The sequence below is a fragment of the Charadrius vociferus genome, unplaced genomic scaffold, assembly GCF_000708025.1.
Source record: "Charadrius vociferus isolate BGI_N301 unplaced genomic scaffold, ASM70802v2 scaffold433, whole genome shotgun sequence".
Classification (NCBI taxonomy): domain Eukaryota; kingdom Metazoa; phylum Chordata; class Aves; order Charadriiformes; family Charadriidae; genus Charadrius; species Charadrius vociferus.
Window position 1 is genome coordinate 2276269 of NW_009647846.1, and position 25804 is coordinate 2302072.

At 42.9% G+C, this 25804-nt stretch overlaps 1 protein-coding gene across 1 annotated transcript in view; it reads left to right on the plus strand.

Annotated features, from left to right (window-relative positions):
• The window catches only part of GRM7 (glutamate receptor, metabotropic 7), a 318538-nt gene that overhangs the window by 5029 nt on the left and 287705 nt on the right, over nt 1–25804 (plus strand).

Sequence of the window (25804 nt, forward strand, 5' to 3'; positions counted from 1 at the left end):
CGCTGTCCCGAGGGTGAGGAACATGTACAGGACATGGGGAGCAAGGCTCCAGGGTATGGAGGGAAACATATTTGGTTTATAAATGTTGATTTATAAAAAGTGGCAATTTCATGTAGTTTATGCAAATTTCACCAAGTTTTTTTTTTAAAAAAAAAAAAGAATTTACAAAAAGGACACTTTGGCATCAGCTTGAAAGGAACGTAAATGAATATATCCTTAATGTGCAGCCTTGCTTGCCAGCAGAGAGAAGTCCAGAAGTGCTGTGTTTCCCACTGAACCCCTGAGTGATGGCAACGCTGACGCCAAGTTTTGTAATTTTATGCTACTGCAAGGAACAAAGAGGTCTAGTTGGGGATCTAATGATTCAGTGTCTACATGTTCTATTTTTCATGTCCCAGTGAATGCTGTGCCTTTATGTAAGACTGCGTATAATGTATAGGAGAAAACCCAATTGTGTAAAGGACCCCAGAGGTGTCAGCATCCATGTTAAGAGCCCGATCGCTTTGAAATAAGTCAATGTATAGTTAGTACGAAGCGATGCCAATATTCTCTGCTGGATAATGAAGTAACCGTGTGTGCTTGTGCAGAAAAGATGAAATTCCAGCTTGCATGTATGTAGAGAGAGGAGGTAGGACTGGGCGCCGCGGTGTCATGGTAACAAGGCAAAGCACGTGGTATATAAATATCTGAACAGCACAGTCCTCACTTTCTTCTGGGATGTGCTGCTTACAACTTTGTAATGACCTCAGCCGAAAACTAGGCTGAATGCCAGCGTTCCTCATCACAAAAAGGACATTCCTCTGGCAGCTAACATTTGTAAAGCGAGTTAATGGTAGAGCTTTGTTCATTAAAGAGGAGAGGTAAAAAATGCATGGAGGGGATTGCTTGTAATTTATGATTATCCACAATCTTCTAGAACCGTTCATCGCTGCCATCAAATATTTAAAAACACCTTAAATCAGATATTGTGAATGGTGGGTAATTATATCATGGGATGCCTGCCTGGGCTGCTGCAGCTGTGCCCAGCTGTGCCCTGCATAGCCCCAGGGCCCCTCGCCGTGCCCGGCCGGCATCACCTTTGGGAAGGGGGAACTGAAGGAGCTGGTGAGTCGAGGCAGAGCGCGGGGCGATGTGGTGAGGGGGTGTCGCTGACACATCTTCTGGGACAAATCCTGGCAGTGGCAGAGGAAAATGTGAATCATCGCAGCCCTGACAGCCGCCACGGCGCGCTGCCAGCCAGCGGCCCTCTCTGATCTCATAGGTGTGGGGCTGGGTGGAAATCACTGAAAATGAAAAATTAAGTGAAAATTTAATTCCTTTAAGTGTTGGGGTTTGAAATTGCTGCTCTTTTCTCCGTACTTTGCTGCTGACAACTGCTAGCTAAATATTAGGTACTCATTTAAAACCTGATTTATAAATATTTTTTATGACTAAAATAATTTTGAATTAAAATTCTTTATATATGGCATGCATTTGGACAATTTGCGGACATGAAAACTTTTTTAGTAACAACAACTTTTAAAATAAAAATGATATTGAAATAATTGAACAGTTGGGTAATCGTCATTACTATGTACACCTAGTTTTCCCTCTGATCTCTTATCTTGTCCGTCCTCAAGAAAAGGTTGAACATATATTCTTGTTTCTATGTTTTTCTTTTTTTCTCTTAATGAAGTGTGAGTATTTTGCTGAAGAAAGAATCTTAAATACTCACCACCGGTGAACTGTGAGACCTTTGTGGGGAAAAGTAACCAGTCACGTCAACAAAAACCCTGCCGTGGCTGTAGTTATTCTCCATTCAGTGTGAGAGTATGTTTAGATTTTATGTTAGACCCTTGAAAAAAGGGTTTTATAGTGAGTCTTAGCACATACAGAAAGTCATTTGGAATTGATCCTCCAGAGATTTAGTCCTCCCCTCTGGCACACCATCAAGGCCAGTGAAATCTTGGCCTCGTTTTAGCCTATTGTCACACCTTCTTCAGATCGGAGTTGAAGGAAGCAATCGAAGCAAACCCAGATTGCCTTGAAAGGCTTCTCTTGTCTTCAAATTCTCCAAAATCTATTTTTAAAGTTTCTTAAATTTAGTTTGAAGCTATTTGCTAGAAAGAAGAGCTGTTTCAGGAATCTCTTGCAGATGCTGAAGAAAGCAGCTTTTGCATATTCAGATTTTACATCTGTATTGTATTTTATTTGGATAACCACTGACTCTTTCTCTCTGTGGTGTCCTAGAAAACGTGCCCTACCTTCTGCTTGGCCCCTGTTTCATGGTTTGGATTTTCATGTCTGTATTCAGACTGTGAAGGAATTGATAGAAAAAACTGTATATTTTAATTGCTTGAAGAGAATCAATATGAGGCTTATTAGGAGATATTTAACACTAGTTGTCTCCTACGAGGGTTAGAGATCTTTTTTTATTTGATAGATGTTTCCATTACTCAGTAAAAAAATTTCATGTTTGAGACATAACTATGCAGAAGTGTGAAGAACTAATTCACACTGTGATAAAATGGTTATGTAAATGAGATGGGGAGGGATCATTTATGTGAAAAATTACTTGGGAGTAGCATCAATCACCGGCATCAGACAGCGAAGCCCTATTCCCGTATAGGAAAAGCGATCTTGTGGCCCCTAATATTTGAATACAGAGAAGAGGATTTACCAGCTTCCTGTGGGGATTTTACATCTGCTATAAATAGATGTCACAAATATTATTTTGCAGTTAGATTTGCCATTGTGCAGCATAGGCAAACTATTGGCTTTGCTAGCAAAGCTCACTGTTCTGTAAAGGTCAGAACAACAAGAAAATCAGAAATTTTGCACTTAATTTAAAATAATATAAACAACATTTTTAAAATGTAATGTAATATGTGGAATATCAAAAAGTAAATTAGTAATTCTGAGGCTTATAAATTTATACAGGTGCATTGAAAAGGTAAGTATGTTTTGTACGAAAATTGTATTTGGAGTACACAAAAACGTGCTCCGGGTCTATGGAAAAGGTGAAGTTGCTCATTCGCTCACGCTGCTGAGTTCTGGGACACCCATGCTGTTTGTCCTGATGCCTTTTGTCCTGGATGCACTGCGATGCTCCAGAAGCCACGGCACGTGGGCAGGAGGAGGCAGCTCGTCCCCTCCCCTGGCACTGCCCTGGGACCCTTCCCTCACCTGCCTGCCATGGGGGATTTGGAGAGGAGATTTTCCTGGTCTTCTCTAATTACTTACCCGGACTGGCCAATTGCGAGGTAGAGGCAGATTCTTTCTCTGCAGCATGGAAAATGATGCCAACAGAAGTGATGCCAACCTGCCAACAGAAGCTTTCCAGGTTCCCCACTTATCCCCGACAGCAGGAGCTCACAGGGGGCAGAATATCCTCTGTAAGAACACGGTGAGAATGGGATACAATACAGCATAGCCACTGGTTAAACAATATTTTAATGAGATGCCAGTAGAAACAAAATGATAATTCCCAACATAAAGGCGGTGATAATAAGTCTATAAGGATGACGGTGTATTTATCCTCTCAGCTCACTCAGTGCGTAGCTGTGACTGAAGACTATCGGGGAAAAAGGTGATGAAGAAAGCCCTGGGAGCCGTCGGAGCAGGTAATCACATAAATGCCCTGCTGTGTTAATCAGACTCAATTTGCAAGCTGGAGAGGACCTCAGAGAAGGTTAAAATGTAAAATTACAGCCAAGGAAGAGGGCATCTGTGCACATCAGTTTGAGAAGCAGGTCCAGCCTGTCTGGGGGTGGTTTCCCCATCCTTCAGACCTGGAGCCGCATCGAGGTGACGAGCCACGAGCTGGTGACGGGTGCAGGAATGGGGAGATGTAACGTGGTGGCCCTCCAGCAAGGCTGTGTCACCTCATTGCTGCTGCAGCTGAGACTATTTCCCTGCCCTGGGGCAGCTCAGGAACTGCAGAGCAAACCTATGGGCCAGTCCTTCATCCCCCGGCCCTGGATCATCGCAGCTGTGCCACCGCACACGTAAGGGGAAGTGGTCTAAAAGGAGAGAGAGCCCACACCATGGAAAGGCACAAAACCTGCGCGAGCTGATCTCTTTGGTACGAGCAGCACCTGTAGGACAACTGCGTGAGTACCCGAGAAGAGGCTGTATTGGGAAATGTGGGAAGTAGGATTCAGATTGCCAATGAAATCTGAAAACCTAATATAAATGGTAAATTTCCTGCAAATGATGTCCCTTTTTCAGCATTCCCTGGACACAGCAGCTGCCTTCCTGCGTGTAAGCTCTGATTTCTAGCAAGCATGCTTTGAAAGGAAGAGTTTTCAGTAACAGTTATCGAGGAATAATGTGCAGAGAGAGAAGCTCGTTTAGATACGTGTGTGTAGAGATATACAACAATTTGAGACTGAGCCTTCATCACGTGGAGAACTTTTCTGTAGTTCAAATGTGTCACCCTGGGCCGTCCTGCAACAGCAAAAGCAATAATGCTGTTGTTATCCTGTCCACTATAATCATTAAGAAATCTGTAAATTTTCAAGGTTTTTTTTTTAACTTTAATTGCAGTACAGGCATCAACAACTGGTTAAGAGTAGAAATGGGGACAGGTATACAAGTACAGTCTTGTAGTCATTATTTGTGCAGACCCTTAAAAACTGTGAAGAAGATGGGTAGAAGGCAGAGGATATGAACAAAACCCAAGCTCACATGAGACATTGATGAAATCTTGGGTGTTTAACATGTTTGCACTGTGGTGCTGCCTATCCAGGCAGGATGCCTTATACAGACCAAGTGAGCACGTCCCCTTAGACTTCCACACCTCACTGAACAAAAATTGGATGGAAAGGGCCTGCAGTCTGACCCTCTTTTTGCTTTAGTCCATCCATCTTTTCCCAAAAGACAAAGCAAAACTTGATTCATTTTTTTCATGACAAGGGCAAAAGTCCTGAGACGCTGGTGAGGACCAGCACGCCTTTTCCCTTCTACAGGGAGGGAAGCTGTCCTCCGCCGGCTCTAGGGTCTGTGCTGTTTCCGTCACTGTTAGCAAATACACTCATGTAGGTGAAGTATTTGACTATCTTGCGTACACAAACATCAAGGGATGAGCCATAATTCACAACAAAATATGTAAAGAATAGATGGAATGCAATAGATGCAATAAAAAGACACAGCTGATGCACACGGTATCATATTCGGTAATTCATTAAATATCTGCCCTAGAGCAGCACTGCTATATATCCCTCATATAGACTTAAACACAAGATTAGATTAGATTAGATTGCAGTTTTCTATTATTTTTAAGCAAAGAAAACTTAATTTCATGTTATTATAGCAAAATAATTGGTTTAATTAGTTAAACCTTTCCAACTGTATAGAGAAGGAAATTGCACGATTTTTCATTTCATAGCATGCCATGTCGTTACAACAGTCTGAGCGCTGAGAAGAGACTCCTCCGAGATTGTTCTTTTGATTTTAATGCAAAAATATTTTTCCATGTCACAAACTCTGCACTGAAGAGTAAGTCTGCCTAGCAAGCGGTTGTGCTGGGTCTGATTTACACTGCAGACTGCTTCTTATGTAGAACAAGGCAGGTGATATAAATTGGAGGCAATAGGATAAAGTGTGGAAGGAAAGAAGATTATACTTTGTACTCGGAGGGTATTTAGCACCTTGAACCTGTGAGACTAATGAGTTTGTTTCTGTTCATGCATCTTCTGTGAAATTATCATCCGGCTTTTGACTGGGAGAGCTGTTACAACGATCATGCAGTAAAAAGCCCAGAGGTGTTTGACCTTTAGGACCCCATAATACGCTGTAGCATGGCTAACAAGAGGGCTAAAAAAAATGTTCCTTTGTAGGCTGGGAGAACTTGTCCTGAGATCTGAGACACTTGCATGGGAGGCCTACAAAAGCCTTTTTCTTTTTCCACTATATAAATAGAATCCAAGATGAAGTTGTTAAAATTATAGGCAGACATACATTCTTCTTCACGCTTTTTTTTTTTTTTTTAAGATAGATGAAGTTTAATTTTTGAACTTTTTGATCTCTCGCAAAATTTGGACTTTAATTTTTAAGTACAGTTGTGATTGCATTTCTGGAAAAACATATCCCTCCAATTAGTTAAGCACTACCAAAATGTTCTTTCAGCATTATTTCATGGGATTCTTGCAGTGAAATAGAAACGTGTGTGTGATAATGGCAATTCTACCCAAACCAGTAAAAAAGACTAACTGAAATGGAGGTTTTGATATGGTTTTGAAATGTCTTTCTTGTCGGTCTCATCATCCCAGATGGTGTCAAAGATATGGGGCATTTTAAAACACTGCTGATTTGTGTGAGTACTTGGGAAAGCACTTGGGCATCGCCTCCAAAGCCGCCTTCGGGAGGTGGCTTTTTTAATGTATTGCTTTGAGGTTAAAATATGTATTCCTAACTATGTTTGTCAGGGAATGAAGGAATTTCACATAGCAAAGATTTGTTTCATGAAGAAATTGTCCAACCAAAAGGTGACTTTGCATTATCACCATAAACCACAGTACTTACGCAAAGCTTTGGATGTTCCATCAGTTCGGCACCCTTCTTGGGAAAGCATGGGATTTATGTATGTCTTATACGCAAGAAAAAAGACAAAGAGCAGGACAGAGTTTTGCAGATGGCCATCAAGACAATCAATGGCAGTACCATGATTAAAACCCGAAGCCAATTGCTGCCCCCTGCCCAATCACGGGTGTTGCTGCGGGCCCCATCCGGGTCAGAACATCTCCCTCCGACCGTGTGAGCACTGGAAATGCTTCCCAGCACTTTTAGCCATCTAGGGCTTATTGATAACTTTCTGTTCTTCAGTTCTATTATTTATGGCAAACGGTGTAGTCTGCTGTAAAACCAAAGATGAAAACAAAGGCAGTACATGGCATGGCTTAAGATGTTTTGCAAATACAGATGAGGTAAGAAAAGCCGTAAAAGCTTTTGAGGCCTCTTGATTTTTCCCTTTTCAATCCATCTGTCATAAAATCTCATAGGAGATGGGATGGACTGCAAACTCAGGGTATAGCTAATGTGCTCTTTGATGCTGCTGTTTGTGAAATCTTTGACACAGTAGCAATAAATTCAGGTGGTTTGGTCATCCTGGAAGAAGTGAGGTTTTTACCAGCTTGTATATTGTATGTGGCATTTGATAAATGTTACCGCCGCGTTCGGGAAATGCAGAAAAGCAGCACAAGTGGTCACGTGCTGTGCTCGAGGAGATGAATAACCAAAATACCTTGTGTTTTGGGAGACAGAGTCTACCCAAAGCACAGCAGGGAAATCACTGCTGGCGTGCATCTCCTGCCAAGTATAAACTGAAATCAAACTGGCAGAAACATTATGTCAAAAGTTTTTTCAAAAATTTGATGAGTGTAAAAACCTAGAAAACCTATTTTTCTTCCCGTATTTAGCCATTAATGGACTCTGTCCTGCTGCTCCTAAACGTGCATGCGACCTCTTTTCCAAACGATGGGTGCAGCGCGATCCTCATCACACGCTTTATTGCGGGATGCAAACAGGGAGGCAGCGCTGTTTTCCAGCAGAAATCGGGTTTTGCCTTTGCTGCTCATCTCTGTTCCAGCAGAAGTTGGTGACTGCGCGATGTGCCTGAAGCTACAGGGTGTGGATGGAGGCACCAAGGGTGGCCGAAGCCTCTTGGGGAAGGGTGGAAGGGCCGTGCAGCCCGTCGGTCTGAGACAGCTCAGAACAGGTCAGAAATGGATTTTCTTCACTTGTCGCTAAACAGTGGCTTTCTGACAGCTGTGCGCATCCTCTCGGCGTGGGGCTGAGCCGAGGGGGTGTCCAGCAGCAGGAGGGGAGCACGTCTGGGCTGTCGGACTTCGTTGTTTTAAAATACGTGATATTCTCCTCTTGTGCAAATCAAAGAATTAGCCTTAAAGTGCTGCACCTGACATTAAAGGGACTCTTAGTCTGCACTAACTGTATTTCTTGAACTCTCATTTGATAACAGAAAGTATGAACTGGATGATAAATAGAGATTCCTTCTCAAAAAAAATAATCATATGCTCTTTTATCTTTCTTAATTCAACTTCTGGAATTTTCATTTAATATATAAGCTCCATGGTCTGATCTACCGCCAATTCATACTTTCTTGTCTAGCAGGTTTTATTAATTGCAACACCTTCAGTTGTTGTTTTGTTTAGATAATAGAGGACAATTCACCATGAAGAAAATTAATTTTCCTGTTTCACATGTTTTCATTTTTTCTTTTTTGTTTCTCCTTGTAGTTTTTAAATGAATTCTAGAAAATAGCTATAACAATATGGAAGGAGAGAGAGACTGGAGTAAACATTGATCTTTACAGTGTAATAATTTATGGTACCAGCTTAATAAGTGGTGTGACATGAGCAGTTCACCATCCATTTATCATGGGTTGATAGTTTGATACCTGAATTTTTAACATCACTGCTCACTTTGACATAATAAAGGACCTGCCAACATTCCCATTAAAACCAGGAGATTTTAGGAGTTTCTGCTTTGGCTATAAATATCAGTATTTGTAATCTATGAATTACTATGCAGAGTAGCGATCTATAAATGACTTATTCCAGCAACTATAAAAAAATAAGACTTTGACATTTTTGAGCTTCAGGAGGACATCTTCCTCTTTCCAGAAGAAAAGGCCTATGAACACTTTTAATTACGTCCACCATAAAAAGTTTACAAACTAAGAGACAGTTCCTGAACTAAAATAAATCACTTTAATTCCACAGATGGCAAGGAGACAGCAATTTACATTAAAAGGTTCTGATGAGAGTTGTCTTGAGCTATAGTCTGCTGGCATAATAGCTTCAGGCTAATCAGCTATACTTCCAGTAGCTCTAGTGTGGTTATAGGCAGGGAAATGAAGGTACAAAAATAGCAGTTGAGCTTCCACGTTTGCTCTCAACAGTCTCATCTCAAGGACTTCCCAGTCCACCTTGGTCAGCGTAGAGGTCACACAGGAGTCTGGTGACTGCAAGTCTTTTAACCAGGCTACAGATAATAATGTCAAGTCAAATATCTTCTGCTTCTCACATCACCTTCTTCTGATTCAAAAAATGCTACGAAGCAGGCTAAAAACCCTGACGTTCCCTAGCTGTCTGACTTCACCCTGCCCTCCATAAGAAGCCTCACTTGTCAGTGGAATAATACATAAACGTGCTTCAAATAGTTGTGATTGATGTCCAGGTTCTCCATACTTGTTTTTCCTAGCAAAATCCACTTCAAATAAGGTGCACGTTAATAATTTCAAACATACGGCTGGTGTAGGTACCAAGTTTTTGGATCGCTTTGACTTTTGGAGAATATAACTGAGACATAGTCCTGCGAGTTCAGTGCTCGGTGTTGGGTACCAAGCTCATTTAGCAGTTGTGGACATCCCTACTGCTGTGTTTAACGGCTTGGGGAAGCGTGAGGAGGCAGGGGGGATGTTCTCACCGAACGCTTCCACAATAGTCTTAATCTACAGAGTTTGTTTTCATAGAAACACCTATGAGAGAAAACATACTCATTGTTTCCACAGAAATCCTACAGCCTCGTCACTAACAAGGTGCCACAAAGGGCCCCGGCAGTGATGAGTGTCTGTCGGCAAATTGGCTCATTGCACTCCGGGTGCTTGGAGTCCAGGCTGGAAGGCGCAGATGTGTACAGAGTGGGCATCATACACAGATGACTTTGCCAGACATCTAGCCTAGTTTACAGTGCAGTCCCTTCCCAAAATGTTTTTCAACTTCTTAGCCTGAAACCTATGCCCTCACTTCCATTCTTTCTGGAAAACATAAAAATACTTCTAAGACTGAAGACTCTGAAGTGGCTTCACCTTTGGGTTTTGTTGGTTCAAGGACCCATAAAAAGAGAAACAGGGAAAATACAAATTGTGGGTAATGGGATAATAGAGAAAAACAAGTTAACTAGTGTTCTAAATTCTATTTATATCTGCAGTTTCTAAGGAACTACAATAAAAAGGGGTTGTGATTATGTTTGTCTTATCTTAGGTTGTAAGGATTTAATGTACCGTCTGTAAGCCATTAAACATCTTTGTTGTGACGTTTGATCTCTATGTTGGTACTTTATTACTGTAGATCACTAAGAAATGGGAAAGGGAACTGTGAAATTTAAAAACAAATTATGGTTTGTTGGTTTTTCAAGTAACTGGATCGTTTAAAAGCTCCATTTTTAGTAAGAAATAATGACTTGCTTTATTTAGAGATTATTTAAAAAGCTCTCGAGGTATCTATTGAATATCTCGACATAACAGATAAATCAGTAGCAGACTCAAAATTAGTTCTGCACTGTTATATATTACAATATGTTCTATATTATGGTGTGTATTATAAATCCCTTGTACACTTGCACGTTAGATATGGAGGAAGAGATAGAGTCTGTTCTCAAAGCTGTTTCTAACATATGATCATTCTTCCCCCCTGAAAACCTGCCAGGATTTGTCTCTGAAGTACAAAGTTGCTTTATTTGTATGTCAGTGGATGGTCTCCAATAGGCTGAAGAGGATGGGTTTTATGGCGTTTTTCTCTTTTGGTGTTGTAAAGGCATTATTTCTATTTCCACCAGTAATTAGAAGCGAGGTGGTTGTTCAGCTGAATTTTAAACTAATTAAACTGGCCTAATTCCTGTCAAAAATAATTAGGATAAAACCTGCACGCTCCCTAAGCAACTCTTTCAGGATGGAAAACTGGGCAGCGGAGCACTGGTGCTGGAGCCGCTGGGGGTGCGTGGCCCCACGCCGCCCGGGACGCTGCCCCCGCGCCCGCTGCCCGACCCGCGTTTGCTCTGCGACGCCAGAGCCGTTACGCTGCTTTCTCTGTTAACGAAAACGTGCTTCCCGAGTCCAGCAATTCCCAAGTTAACTGGTAGTAAGGGGAAGGTTTCCATTGCAACGAGGCTTTGCCGCGGCGCGGGGCTGGAAGCGCAGGCTGCCGCCCGTCCCCCAGTTCTGCTGGCGTTGCCTGGGGTCACCTGCTCATCTCCTGTAACCTCAGGTGGGTCTCACCTCTCCGTGGGAAGGACTCTCCAGCCTTTGGAATGGCAGCAAACTGGTCAGGTGGTGCTGTTTGTTTTTTTTTTTCCCCCAAAGAAATATAACTATGAGCATTCACTGAAACTTTCCCCCAAAGCAGGGTGGGCAAGCAGCCGCGGCTCTGCTTCACTCAACAGGCTGCTTTCAAGCTGCAATTAATAAACTCCTCTCCTTGTCTGAGCAGACCTACAGGGCTAGTTCAAGCCAGCTGACTTTGTGAGGAACGCACAAGAGCTTCGCTGCGTTTACTGTGCGAGAACATTAGTTACATCATGTTAAAAAAAAAAAAAAAAGCAAAAAAAAAGAAAAGAGAAAAGCAACAGCGGTGAGAACGGACGGTCTGTCACCGGTGCGGTGGCAAGCACCAGTGTGCCAGGCTCTCCTGTCTGCATTAACCGCCAGCATTATGTAATATTTTATCTTCTTTGGCCTTGGACCTTGTTATTCAGAATAACATATAATAATAAAGGAGCATTTTGAGTGATTTTGTTAGAAATACATCAGACCGCCTAACAGTCTGGCGGCATCAATAATTCCCTATTAAGCCCTCTACACCCATTATAGTTTTTGCTTTTACTTTTTTTTTCTAAGTTAGTTTCCAGGCAACCAGTAAGAACTGAATTACATTAAGCTATTAATTCAGGACTGCACGCCAGCTCTAGGTTCTGCAGCGATTTGTTCCTCTCGCATGCAAGTTTCCTGATAAAAACCATTTTATTGGTTTAATCTTCAGTGGTACCCAGCCCAGAGAATTGATTTTAAAATGGCAGTGCCTGTACTTGATTTTTGATTCTTGTTTGTTTTTTAAACCTTGCTGGTGGGGTTCATTTTTGATGTGTAATGAAGCAGAGGTCTGCAAGGAAGGTTTGGCGTTAGCCACCATAAAGATATACTGCTGTCTACCAGTGTGTTCTTCAGCACCGCATAATGTATTAGCTCGTATTAAGATCTGAATTAAGAAGATTCTTGTGATGGATTTCCTCGCAGGGTGTGAAGTGGAAGATTGGTTATTAAGAAAATGTAACTTGTAGGACCTCTCTTTATCCAGTGGAGGAGTATGCTGTCCTTCCTCAGCTGCTATTGCAACCTCTCAAAAATTTAGAAATCCCATGCGCAGCCCTGCGACGAGGGATGCGGGATGAGGGATGCGGGATGCAGGGCATGAACAGCACTGCTCCACTTCTGATCTCACAACCCTGAGCGCTTACTCTGGCCGTTAACTGCAAATTCTCCTCTAGATTTTTCTTGAAGATAACTAGAAAATACAGAGTTTTGTCTGTATATAGAGTCTGGAAAACGAAAACGTAGGAAATTCTTTCAATAACAGAGAGCTTGATATCAGAACCAGAGTATCGTTTTTGTAATTTGAACAGAAATAGGCAGATATTATGTCAAAGATTCCTTCCTTTCAAGGGAACACATGGATTAAGAATGCAGTTTATTAATTAACACTTGTATGGAAACTGAATGTACATCAATAACGTGAAAAAAAAGAAGCAGCAGTAATGAGACGTAACCACCCCTAGCGGAACATGAAAATCTTTGCAGATATTAAAAAGGAGTAATTTTGGTGTTACGCTGCATTGTTAAATGAATGTAGTGCCGGCAAAGGGAGCGAGACTGGCAGCGTGGTAATGAACTCTGCTTATTCCCTGGAGAAGGTCAGAGGGGCTGAGTTTGTCATCTTTCCTCCCAGACTCAGCTGAGCGGAGCTATCTAGAAGGGGGGTAGAAATTTTGGGATGAAATTGCAGCTGTGTCTAATAATCATGATTTATGAGTTATGAAACCCAACCTGTACGCTGTATTGAGCTATCATAGATTTTATCTCAAAGGTCAGAAAGGTCATTATCCATTCCACACCCTCGATTCACTAAGGCCAAACTCGGAGCCTTCTGCCATGCGGGTATTTGTACTGTCTTTGTCTTTGTCTCTGTCTTTGTATTGGTGTCAGCAAGTTGTGGAGGTCTGGGACACCTGAGGAGTTGTGCTGGTGACTTTTGGTGAGGCTACAATTAGAATAACCAATCTTAATTAAAGCAATTTGTCTTTATCCACTGCCAAAAAAAATAGCAACAACAACAAAATGATACTATATAAGACTGAAAACACAGCACCAGACAAAGGCCATTTCAGATAAAGGTACCAGAGCTTTTGTAAAATAGTTGACTTAGGATGGAATTTTAAAAACAGTGATTTTTTTTTTTTTATTTTAAATATCTACTTCAAAAATAAACTACAGTTTTGAGCTGTTTCCAAGTTCTGTTTTTTAAAGATCTGTGATATGAGTCTGAATCATAAAGGTGACAAATTCGAACCACAAAAAGATAACCGTGTCTTCATAAAACTTCACTTGAAAATCAAAATAATTAAAAGTCTGCTGTTTATAAGCTGGGCATATAATATATCCTCTTCCTTGATGTAATAGGCCATAAGAACTTGTATAGCTAAAAAGGGTTTTTATGCCTCATTGGTTGCTCAGATCTCTTGGAACAATGATAATCACCAGACTAAGTGTTTTCCCCCCCCTTTACATTTATCATTGGAATGAAGCGTGTGTTGCCATCGGGAGGGTCTGTGGTTCTATCAGCAGATCCAAAAAAACCCGTGGTCAACATGCTGAATCTAATCACGTCCTCCGTTTCTGGGACATACTTTATTAAACATTTTCATCACTTTCAACTGTGCATTCATACCTCAACAGATTTATATCTGTAATTAGGGGAATTGTTATTTACCAGCAGATACAAAGCTGGTAAAAAGACACCTTTCAGCAACATAATTCAAATGTCATGAGTTATTACCAGTTCCAGATTAATAGCACAGTTATTTCTTTTGCTACAGGTTAGGAACGTGTCTCCTGTCAGAAACCTTTGGAAGTTCTTCAGAACTACTGGGCAACAACTCTTTGTGGCTGTCCAGCTGAAGAGAATCAGATGTATATGAAAGAAAGTGATCCCTCTCCAAGATCTACGTTCAGTAATGAGATATTTTTATTTTTAAAAGTCTCTAACAGATGGTGTTTCTAAATTTTGAATATTAGGGCTGTTTTTGAAAGAGGCCTCCACACAGTCTCATGTATTGCAGATGAGATTTTGCATTTAAGCTATAGCTAAGAGTTAATTGTGCTGCCCCTCCTGATGGCACTAAGGCACCAGCTCCCAGCGTTGGAGCCACAAGGCGGGTGGCTGCACGGTGACACCCCGCGTGGCTGCAGCCACTGCCACCAAAAGCACCGTCCCCATGTACAGGGCTCCAATGAATGGCACCTGGAAGGGGTAGGTGGTTTAAAAACAATTAGTCACTTGTTGTGTGTGCTCTGTAGAAGGTATCTTCGTGTATCATAGCAGTTTCTTACTCACTGTTATAGGGCACTGTTTTACGGTCGGTTACTGGAAGGTCTGTGCTCAACACCGCCACCTTCATCAGCCAATTTTCTCACCTCGAGAGAAGAAACTCATTCATTTGAGAAGCTATATTTTCCATAAGTCCATGCTGCCCTGGCATTAAGAAGCAGACAGTGGTGATGCCAACCAACTCTAATCGACAGCCTCGTTGTTCCTTGAGGCTGGAAAACTGGAAACAACCAGTTTGTCACCAAATCCCCTCCCACGGGTGCCATCACAGCACGGCCAGTTTACCAGATGCCATCCCGTTGACTAGCTGCCTGTGGCTCCACCGCTCCAGCTGGAAGACTTGGTCTTCTGATGGCGAGAAACTTCCCATCCTCTCCCCTACACTTGTTCAAACCCCATATACACTAATCTGTTCAGTGGTAACAGTGGTCGCTTTTGCTGAGCTGTTGAAACCCCCTGTAAACACTCCCCCATCCTTCGAAAATAGCGGTGAGAGATTTTCTTTGTTCCATTCCTGCAAAGCTTGTTCACTATCAGAGACGTGTTCCTAGTTGTTCAGTTGTTTCATGAATGCGAAACACACATGGACTGCATTTTCATAGTTTAATCAATTTTCTCCATAAGCAATACAAGATGGGGGGGGGGGTACAAGACATGGAAATGCGAAGCCATCTAGACTAAGGGTGACTATGGACATGTAATTCAAGAGAGTAGCTTTGGGGAAACATCAGCTAGGGGAAGAGAAAGAAGAGAAATTTGAATTCAATTGGATTTTAGTAACTTCAGATTGGTTTTGAATCATATTTACATGCTTTTCTATTTCTCATGTGTTTGCAAGTTTTATTGCTATAGTTCGAAGTGTCTTGGAGCTATGTGAATTAGCGGATATGTTATTACTGAGCAGAAGATGAACTGCGTTAGCGAGAAATGAGATCGTTCCCCAGGGTCCTACACAGGAAAGCTGCGGAAAACCTGGAACCGAACTCAGGTCCCAGGAGACACGGAATGGCCCCGAAACGTATGGTGTTATGGGCCAGGAGCCGCCAACAGGAAGCTCAACTCAAGTTCTAAAACTCAATTAGCCTGAAGTATGCTGCCTGACAAAGGTACATTTTAGGCAAAATGCTGCCTGCCTCTCGCGGAGACCCAGGAGCTTTGCAGCTTTCTCTCTATCGCTTCCAGCCGTGGCTAAATGTGAGAATTTTGCGCAGTTTCAGATTGAGAATGAAAGTGAGAAATCATTTAACACCCAGAGCTCCAACGGGAACATCAGCAGGAGCTGGATTGATGGAAATGCCCAAAATTGATGGTGGGTTTAGGGTGGTTGTTTTCATTGTTGGTTGTTACCTTCCTGTGAATGCTTTTCTAAGCACGTATTTCAGGAGAAGGCAAAAACTTCTTGCAGGGTGAATCAAATAAGAAGTTAAGGTTCTTGAATGAGAACTGCATCCATAAAATGAAAAATATGACGTGACACAGTAAAAATAGGACTGTTGTTCTAAAGTCTTTAGATCTGACATTGAAGGTATACTTTAGGGATTAAACGTCAAGTGATTTTGTCATAGCAATTTGATTCAAGTATTTTTTTGCTTATATTGCAGACTTAAATTATACAGCCACTCATTGCCAATGAAGTAATTTTAAATAATGCAGCTGCTAAACTTGCCTGGTTTGGCTATTGGCTTTCCAGCATTTAGCCTTTTGCTGGATAACATCTACTGCTTCACAGCCCTGTTTCTCCATGCTGCCTGGAGGCCTCTCATCTACAAGGGTGAGAGGGTGCAGTGTCTTCCTCTCCTTGTAAATGCACAGAATCGGGCCCACACGGGAGTTTAATTGTCTCCAAACTCCAGCCCCTCACCCCCATGTGCATTGGAGGTCTGGAGCGCTCCCAATGCACTGCAGGGTTGGATGCGCACAACAAAGTGACCAAGTGATGGCATTGACTAAAGACGTGAGATCCTGCTGATAAACCCAACGGGGAGGACCTGGACACCAAGGGCGAAGGTGAGGTGGAGCAGGTTTGCTGCCCACAAGGATTGCACTAATGGCCATTTTTTCCTTCTCCTGATTTTTAGACTGTGTTCTATAGATGTGAAAAATACTATAATTGTATTAGTATGGAAGCGGAAAATGGACTCCAAAAGACTTTGATCTAGAGAATTCGAGCTTAGTTCTAGTGGGAATTAAGCAGGAGAAGTTTCAAGTAATTTATGTTTGAAATGCCTTCATAACTTTTGCTTCATAAAAACAGAGAGCGATATAAAATGATAGTAAAAATTCATATTTTGGAAATGGACATTCTCCTTTCTGGCAATAAAAAGCAAAGGTAATTTGCTCCATTTCAAAAAGATTGTTAGTAGTTACTGTGATTTCAAATGATGTCTCTTTAATGCTCAACACATCTTAATCTTGGTGACTATAAAACATTCCTTTGATAGTAAGTTGATGATCTACGGGTTTGAATCAGAATTCGTGTTTGGAATTAATGGCTGGGTTAAAAAGAAAAAAAAACCCTTATGCAAATTCACGTGGTTTCCCACAAGCTAGAGGCCGGCCAGGAGACGGGTCTGCCTTGTCCCAACCACGGTGAAAGCTCTGCCCTTCGGATCTCCAGGCAGCTGGGAGCTACCTCTGTTGGTGAGGGACTTCCTTCGGGGCTCTGCTCGCTTTTGAAATACCTCAGTGTCAATGTAAAAGTTAAGATGAAAATACAAGAAGACACACAAGAGGGTTTTCTCCTGTTTGAGTGCTTTCATGGGTTTGCCTGTCTTTTCCTTCTTCCTCTCTCCTCCAAAATGCCATTTTTTCTTCTTGTTCCTCAAAAACCATGAAAAGGAAAGTTGCTAATGAATTAAACCACTAGAAAAGTTAATGATTTTTGTCCAGGACACTGATTTTTCTCCATGTTTGTGGCAGAGCTAGAACTGGAGTCCACGCTGAGTCTCCGGCCAGTGCTGCTTTGCACTCATCAGCTGTCCCTCCAATTAAACTAACTGACCGACACTAACCTACGTTCCACCATCATTCTTTTAATTTCATTTTATGTTTCTCCAAACTAAATTGCCTTTAATCAAAACCTTATAAAAAGTGGATTTATTCTTCTTTACTAATGCCAATCCTGAGCCACCATTTATATGTTTTAAAATTTTCAATTTGATTTAGCCAGGGTTATACCCTAACTTAATGGAGAAAGCAGAGTAGGAATATAAGAAAACTTCTGAACTTATAGATAATGCAGAACACTATCAAGGTAGGTAATTAAAGAGAAAGAAGAAAAACTCTCCTATGTTAATACAAAAATAAATGGTGGAGAAACTAGTACTGCTGCACGAACATTTCATTTCCCAATAGTAAAAGCTTGTTTATATCTGGGTCAAGAGAAAAAAAAAAAAGTTGCTAAAATTAAGCAACACTTCAAAGTTTGGGTTTATTACATGTGAGTGAGGTTCACTAAGAAATACCGAGTGGTGCAAATGATGTCTTCTTAATGGGACAGTGAGTTTGTGTTTGGTTTTTTTCTTAAATACTTACAAGAAAATTCAGCCCTGTGTTTTGGTCCCATAAATATCCACATCAGTTTTTCATCTTTCATTAGAAGGACTGATGTGCACGAATATTTGCTGAATGGAAGCCATGAGCCCCAGGTCAGAGATGCAGAGAGAGCGGACAGGGATCTCGTCGCCCACACTCAAGCTGCAGAGAGCAGCAGCTCTACACTCTGTATTTCCAACAGAACTAAATGGGGGGAAATGGTTACGTTACGGACCTTTTCTGTTGAAAGGCACCAAAAGTCTGAGCAAGAGACATTCTTTTCCACTCAGGTGACGCATCCCAAAGTACGGCCCGATCGTGCCTTTCGGGCTGACGTACGTTTCTCCCTGTAGCTGCCTTTGCTCCGGTGATAACGCGCTCACAAGGGATCTTGTAACTTCTGTTACTCGAGTCTGATGCTGTCCCCCTTGCTGGGGTTGCTTAGCTTTATGTTTCTAGTTTTATAGCCATGGAAGTTTGTGAAAAGCCTCTTAATTTTCGCAAGCCTTTATTTAAATAACAGATAATTAATTATACACTGCAGCAAAGCTCAGCATCCCTTCCTAAATGTGTTGCATCTGCATCTGATAAAAAATCCTCACTTAAAGAATTCAAAATCCCTGAGTAAAATCTGCACCTATATTTTGGGTTTGAATTTGGTTGGTCTGCGAGCTGTAGATTCCAAAGTGTGATTCGTCCATAGACCGCAGAATCATAAAGTCACAGAATCGTCTAGGCTGGAAGGGACCTTTAAGATCCTCGAGTTGCTGGCACGTGTCACAGGCCAGCTTTTCAAAGAAATTCAGTGTTTCCCTCCTGAGGGTAAGCTGTGAGGGCAATGCAGAGGGATTTTCAAAAGCCTCTATGGGCCCCAGCTCCCTTGTTTTGGAATAGCTCTATATGCTTTATTAGTTAGAAATTCCATCATATTTTGTACCATCCATGTTTGTGTGGAAGCCCTCAAAAATCTCAGCTCCAATTTTTTCCCTTCTCAAAGCTGTCTTGTGAATAACTAAACCCACATTGTTCTTGTGTGTTCTTGCGAATTTATTTCATGTCATCTTCTTACGGGGGGGGTGTGGAAATACAGCTTCTCTCACTTAGCACCCTTTGGGACAGCAACTGCAGATGAAGAGCAAGCAATCAACATGTCAGGATAAAATTAGATTGCCACAGAGTACAAGGCTTGATCCAATATCTATATCAAATTTGGTTTTCAGCTGTGCACATCACAATAAAATAATACTTGCTGGAGTTGTTTGGCACGAAGCAGTTCCAAAAGCACGCAACACTTTTCATCTGTGTACACGGTGGGGAAATGTTAGGTGTTCTACACTGTTTAATAGTGTAATATTTAATTATAAATTAGAAGTTGATGCAAGAGTTGGCACTTTGGCTGTGTTTCCATGCCTCGGAGGGAGATGGGGTATGTATTTAGGAGAGGAGAGTGATGGGGGTACCAGGGAGCGGTGCCCACAGGAGCCGTCTCCCTCAGCGCAGGGCTCGATTCTGTATGCGACTCTCCCAACTGTCTCTGCTTTTTGCTGGGGTGCGGCTTTGAAGTGAGGAAAATAGATTCATTTTGGTTAAATGGTGTGGGGGACGGGCTCGGCACCATCCCCAGCACGCTCCGCTGGCATCCAGTGAGGAGCAGAGCCAGCACAGAGCAAACCCCCTGAGCCAGGTACGGCTGGACGCCGGGTCCTCAACCTGGACCTTCACTCTACAGACCCGGTCCTGCTTGCCAACGTGGCCAACGTCCTTACACACACCTCCGACACGGCCCAGCATCTGGATTACAGCTTGCACATAAAACATAAAATCTACATTTTGACATCATTTTTTCAACAAAATGCCTTAACAGTCTCAAGAAATAATAATACTTTCTTCCATTTGATTATTAAAAAATAATGAAAATATTCAAACTATTCATTAAAAAATGTTTGGTTTGGGTCAAACAAAATGTTTTGGTTAACTTGAAGCATCTAACAAAACTGAATCACCAGCAAGTTGGAAGATGTCAGCTGCAGGCATACACAACCCACTCTGTCCACACCGAATTAAACAAAAGCCTTTTTCTGGCTGTTTGTACATCATCCACTAAGTTTCTGCTTAACAATAATTGTCTCTCAAAGGGAGTTATCAGAGTGTCTGAAGTTTGGCTGGAATTCTGCGAGGGTATTGAGCCAGCGCCTGTATTTAACCCCAGGGCATTGCGATTTGTACCGAGTCGAATCTTCAGCCATCATGACGCTGTTCAGCTCCACCAGTAACAGCAAAGTCATTGATTTGAACTAATTGAGGATAAAATCCATTTTCTCTTAGGTGTAAAAATATTGGTGCGCACGCACAGTCTTTTCGTATCACTTGTGGCCCAGTTAATCTCCTGTTTAAGGGGTTTAACCTGGTTCTGCCTGTACCCAGCTGTAGGATTCGCACGGTGAGACTGCGAGGATGTCCTCTGCCCTTGCGTTCTTTAATTCTTCAGGCCTGCTCCCACTGCTCTGTCAATAGCTTTCAAATTAATGGTCCAATCTTTTAAATTAATGAGTTTTCATCGACCTCAGTGGAAGTGGATCAGCTTCGAGACTGTCAGCCCACCCGGCTGTCCTCATCACTACTTCATCGGAAAGTAGTTCACCTACTTTCCCAGGCGAGCCCGGCACCTTTGAGCGCATCATCTGAAGCCGTGTCACTCGGGCCTCGTTAAAGCAGCCAGACGGGTCCTGCTGCTCCGGACGAAGAAGGTTTTAATAAAGAAATTTTTGTGTTTTTTTTTTTCTGCAGTAACTCTAAGTTATTTTGGGTTCCCTTTGATACTCATTTAGCTCAAGCAGCCAGTCTTATTAGCCCAGGATTTCCTGAGGGAGGAAATTTAGCACCTGCATTTTCCAAATCCCTCAACGAGGTTTGAAAAATCTTATTTCAGTAATTACAATAAGAAAGAATCCCAAACAAAAATATATTATCGGAGCAGCTCATAGGTGATGGAGACGTTTCTGGTCACTATATATATTTTTTTTTTTTTTCTGTGGAAAATACAGTGACTTTTGGTGAGGGAGCACTCCGAAACTGCTAGGCTGTCACCTGGGATGCAGAAATCTCAATATCTGAGGATCTGTTATGAGCACAGCCTGGAGTACATCTTGATTTTGTTTAAAAGTGCTCTCAAATGGCTGTCATGGACAACTGATAGGACACAGGAGAGGAAGAGGAGAGGACTGGGAAGAAGGCAGCTTCACAGATGGTAGACCCTGATCTAAACCCGGTGGCCCCAGACCATGGTCTCACCCATGGAAATATGTTGGAGAGGCTTTGCCCTGCACTGGCTTCCCGCGGGGCAGAGGAGTCACCCCACCAGCCTCAGGGCTTCTCCAGCCACGTACAGTGACGTTGTGTTGAACTTGACCCTTGTCAAGGACCTGGCTCCCTCCGTGCCCCAGCAAACTTCAGCTGGACTGGCTGGGGCCAGGAGGTGATGCAGCACAGCAAAGCACGACCCAGCTGCTGACTTCTCTGGAGATTAACACCAGGAGCTAGTGACCCACAGGGTGAATATTAACCATAGAATCATAAAATGGTTTGAGTTGGAAGGGACCTTAAAGATCATCTCGTTCCACCCCCTGCCCTGGGACACCTCCCCCCAGCCCAGGTTGCTCCAAGCCCCATCCAACCTGGCCTTGAACACCTCCAGGGATGGGGCAGCCACAGCTTCTCGGGGCAACCTGCCCCAGGGGATCACCATCCTCACAGGAAAGTTCTTCCTCAGATCTCATCTCAATCTCCCCTCTTTCAGTGTCAAACCATCACCCCTCACCCCATCGCTCCCCTCCCTGATCCAGAGTCCCCCCCAGCTCTCCTGGAGCCCCTTTAGGCACTGGAAGGGGCTCGGAGCTCCCTCTGGCCCCGCTCCAACAGCTCCGTGTCCTTCTGCTGGTGGGACCCCCCGAGCTGGAGGCAGCACCGCAGGGGGGTCTCCCCAGAGCAGAGCAGAGGGGGAGAATCTCCTCCCTCGCCGTGCTGGCCACGCTGCTGGGGATGGAGCCCGGGACATTGAGAGAGGTCAAGCTAAGGAAAAGATTCTCTTTAAAAGGGAGTATAAAAGGGTATAAAAGGAAGTCATGATTAAGTACCAAAAAAGAGGGGAAAGTCATGATTGTCTAATACTCTATCAACACAAATGAATAAAGGTAAAAATCTATAACGTAAACCCACATCAACAGAAAAGAATCTGATATCATTAGCTGGGCAGACCGGATTGTCAATGTATTTTGCCTGAGTTTGCTTGTTGTCGTACACAGGGATAAAATCTTACATAGACCAGATTTTCTACAAAATGAATTGGGAGAGACGTCAAGGGAATAAATAAAACAGATGAGGAAAAGATCTGAACTCTCATAAAAAGTGCACAGCCATGAAGAGACCTTAAAAAAAAAAAAATTAAAACTCAATTTACAAAGAGCTCTCCTGATTTCTGCCATAAAATGTTCCAAAACAATCTCATGACTCAATTTCTGCAGCCATTGAAGTAGGAAGAATTACATAAGATTCTTGCTGTTTGCTTTATTTTATGCTTAACTCATATTCTCAATGATTCATTATCAAGATTTGTCAGGACTAATTAAGAAGAGTGCCAGCTGTGATAGCATTTGATATCATGGCACCTTGCTCAGTGGGGACTCAACCGAGATAGCTCGTTGCATAGAATGAGCTAATAGCACTTGGTGATTTCGTGGCTTGCTGCTAACTGTGGTCTGAGCTGCCACAGAGGTGAAGGGATTTCGCCGCCCCTGTGGAGATTTTGCTTCTTCATATGAAACTGAGTTTTCTGTAACTCTCTATCAAACCAACCAACCAACCAAAGTTATCAAATTACATGTATGATTTTCTTTTATGTGGTAAGCCACCTCTCTGTCTTTAAATAAAAATAATCAAATTTAAAAAAGGACACAGTTTTAAATTCAGGAAGGTATGAGTGTGAAAACGCTGCATGTGGTTATGACCGTGCCCAAGTTTTTCATTCTGAAGTGAGCTGTCCGGTGGGCATAAACCTCTGGACGTAGTTCACAAACAAAATATTTCTGACCCATATTTTATACAGGCAGAGTCATCCACCATCTAATCTGTGCACAGTTCTGTGCACCCTACTACCAAAAAATAAAGTAATTAATTTCTGGGCAGGGATGGCAAAGCTATGGGAGACTCATTGACAGGGATGTGAGCGGGTCGGGGCCCGGCAGCAACGTGGCGGCTCCGGCTCTGCCCGTCCCAACGCCGTCGGCTTCACCCCGGCAGTGCCCGGGCTGCGGCGTGGAGCGCGTGGGGACACGGCTCGGTGCAGGCAGAGAGCCTCCAGCTCTTAAAAAGAAGATTACAGAAAGCAAGTCTTAAAAAAACCCAAACCAAACAAAACTCAAGCTCGGCACCTAAAATCAATGGTATTCTTATCTTAATCACGCTGAGCCTGTTGACCAGTGGCCCTTCTGTAAACAGGGATAATAATACCACTTATCTCGTGAAAATAAATTACTGTTTTTGAAACACTCAGACACTATAGTGATGATCAAGATGGAAAAATCAAGATAGAAAAACCCAGGAAAAAGTTATTAATTCTGACTCAGTATGCGGGGAGTGCTCTGCGGTGGGAGTCTTGGGGACACACGCTGGAGGCTGAGGATAAAGCGACATATTGAATAACTGTTGATTAAGTGAGCGCTGCCTATTCTGTGAGCTGAATGAGGTAGGGGCTCGGCAGAAAATAAAGTAATGTTTGATCGTTTAATTAAAGGCTACGTCATAACATGTGCAGAACTGGCTGAGGAAGCAATCATGGTTCTGGCATTGTCGATGGTGGATTCTGCATAGTTAATATCGCTTTCTCAGTAGGCGTTGTGGCTTTTTCAGGGAGACACTCCAACAGAAGGCTGGAAGGAGGAGGATGCCTGCAACTTTCACTGCAGGAAAAATCCCCTCTGCTCTCCTCTCGCCGTGTCTCGGCTGCCCCGCAGCATCTCAGCAGCCCGTTCTCGGGCCGCCGGGGAGGCAGAGGGCACAGTCCCATCTCAGCGGCATCACAGCGCTTCTCCCGGCTCTGGCGGGACGTCGGAGGGACATGAGGCCGGTTTTGTTGGCAGCTCTGGTGGGCGCACGGAGCACATCTGCTGTGTTATGTGTCGGGCTCCTCTGAAGGGGATCAAACGCCGTGTCCTTAATCAGGGCCTGGTACAAATGTTACCAGTTAAAGGTATTTTTTTCAGAAATAGATGAACTGTTTTCCTTCTGAATTCTTTCGGGAAAGGGGAGGGGGCGGGGATAAAATCAGTCAAATACTTTTTAAAAAATTTTGCCTACAATTTGGCAAAGCTGTGAAGGACAGAAAAGGGGTACTCACGACTGGGAGGAAAAAGCCTCCCAAGAGCATCCTGAGCGATTCCACCAGCCTGGCTCGAAGCTTTAATGCTACTTTGTCCCTTTAGAAAACTCCGGGCACCACAGCCAGCCAGGGAGGAGGGGACCCGCCTGCGCTGGCTGGGTCAGTTTATTGTCTGACATTACAAAACTATTATTATTTTGAGAAAGCCATCTCATTTAATTATTGTGAATGTGCAATTCCTTCATTTTTAATTCAGCATTAGAGGAGATGTTCCAAGCATTAAGTGAATCAAAATATTCTTAGTAAATCAGAAACCAAGAGAATAATAAGTGTCTGAAAAGAAAAAGTTATTGTACTCTGTGGGTTGCAGTGATTTTAATGATTTGGCTGAAGTGCCCATCTAATAGAGCTGCCTATTTGAAATATTTGTGATCTCAAAGGAACCGTTTTAAAGAGTCTCCCTCGTAATTGATTGATCCATTCCTCTCAATGCCTGGATGGCTTTCAAAGCCAGGGGACAAGCATTGATGGGGCTTCAAGGGGGACGTGTGTTTTACGTGGTCTGGTGGAAAAAATGCCTCAAGTCTTCTCCTGCACCAAAGGCAGAGACTAAACTAACAGGAGGTCCCATTTGGAAAGTGGAAATTGCTCAGAACTGACCCAAAACTCGTTCTCGGGTGGAGCGAGGGCCTTCCTCCTTTCCTCCCCCGCCGTCTTCATCTTTCCCTGGCAGTGGGACGGGCGGTACCCGGCCCCGGCACCAGGATACCTTTTTCTAAATATGTGCTACATAGATGGGATCATTTAATAACATTTTGTATTCCAAAATATAGTAAATTTGGCTTTAAAACTGAGTGTGTGCTGGTGTTTAGAAATTCTTTTTCTTTCAGTTTTGGTTATTTCTGAAACTGTCTTGCTGATGGAAACAATTACAGTTGGATAAACTAAACAAATTCAAATAAAGATCCCAAGATCTATTGAAAATATTTTCCCCTGGTTATCCTGCAGGTTCTACATATAAATCTGGTGGTATTTTACATGAATAACCTCTATTGATGAAAATTACAAAGTTCACCATCTCTGCACTTGTAAAAACTTACAATGTGATTTTTTTTTTAAAATAGCATTATCAAAAATGTTCTTTCCAAATATGTTGGAAATCCGAATGTGCAGGATACAATATATCATAGTGTAAGCTACGATAAAAATAAGAGCAGTCGCTGTTACTGCACACTGGCACCTTCTGTTATAGCTGCTCTTTTAGCAATGAGCCTGGTTTCATAACGCAGATAACTTCTGAAAGGTCTATACCTTGGTCGTAAGAGCTTGGAGCTCTCTTGTGAGCTTGGTGACGCTACTCTGTCCCCGTGCCAAGGCACCTCCCTCCCCGCGGGAGGATATGGTGGCTGGGAAGTGACCCAGGGACGAGACACCGTCCCATCCCCTGTGCGGCGCTGCCGGTGACGGCTCCAGCCCCACGCTCTGCCCGCGCTGGTGGGTGGTGGAGCATCTGCCACCC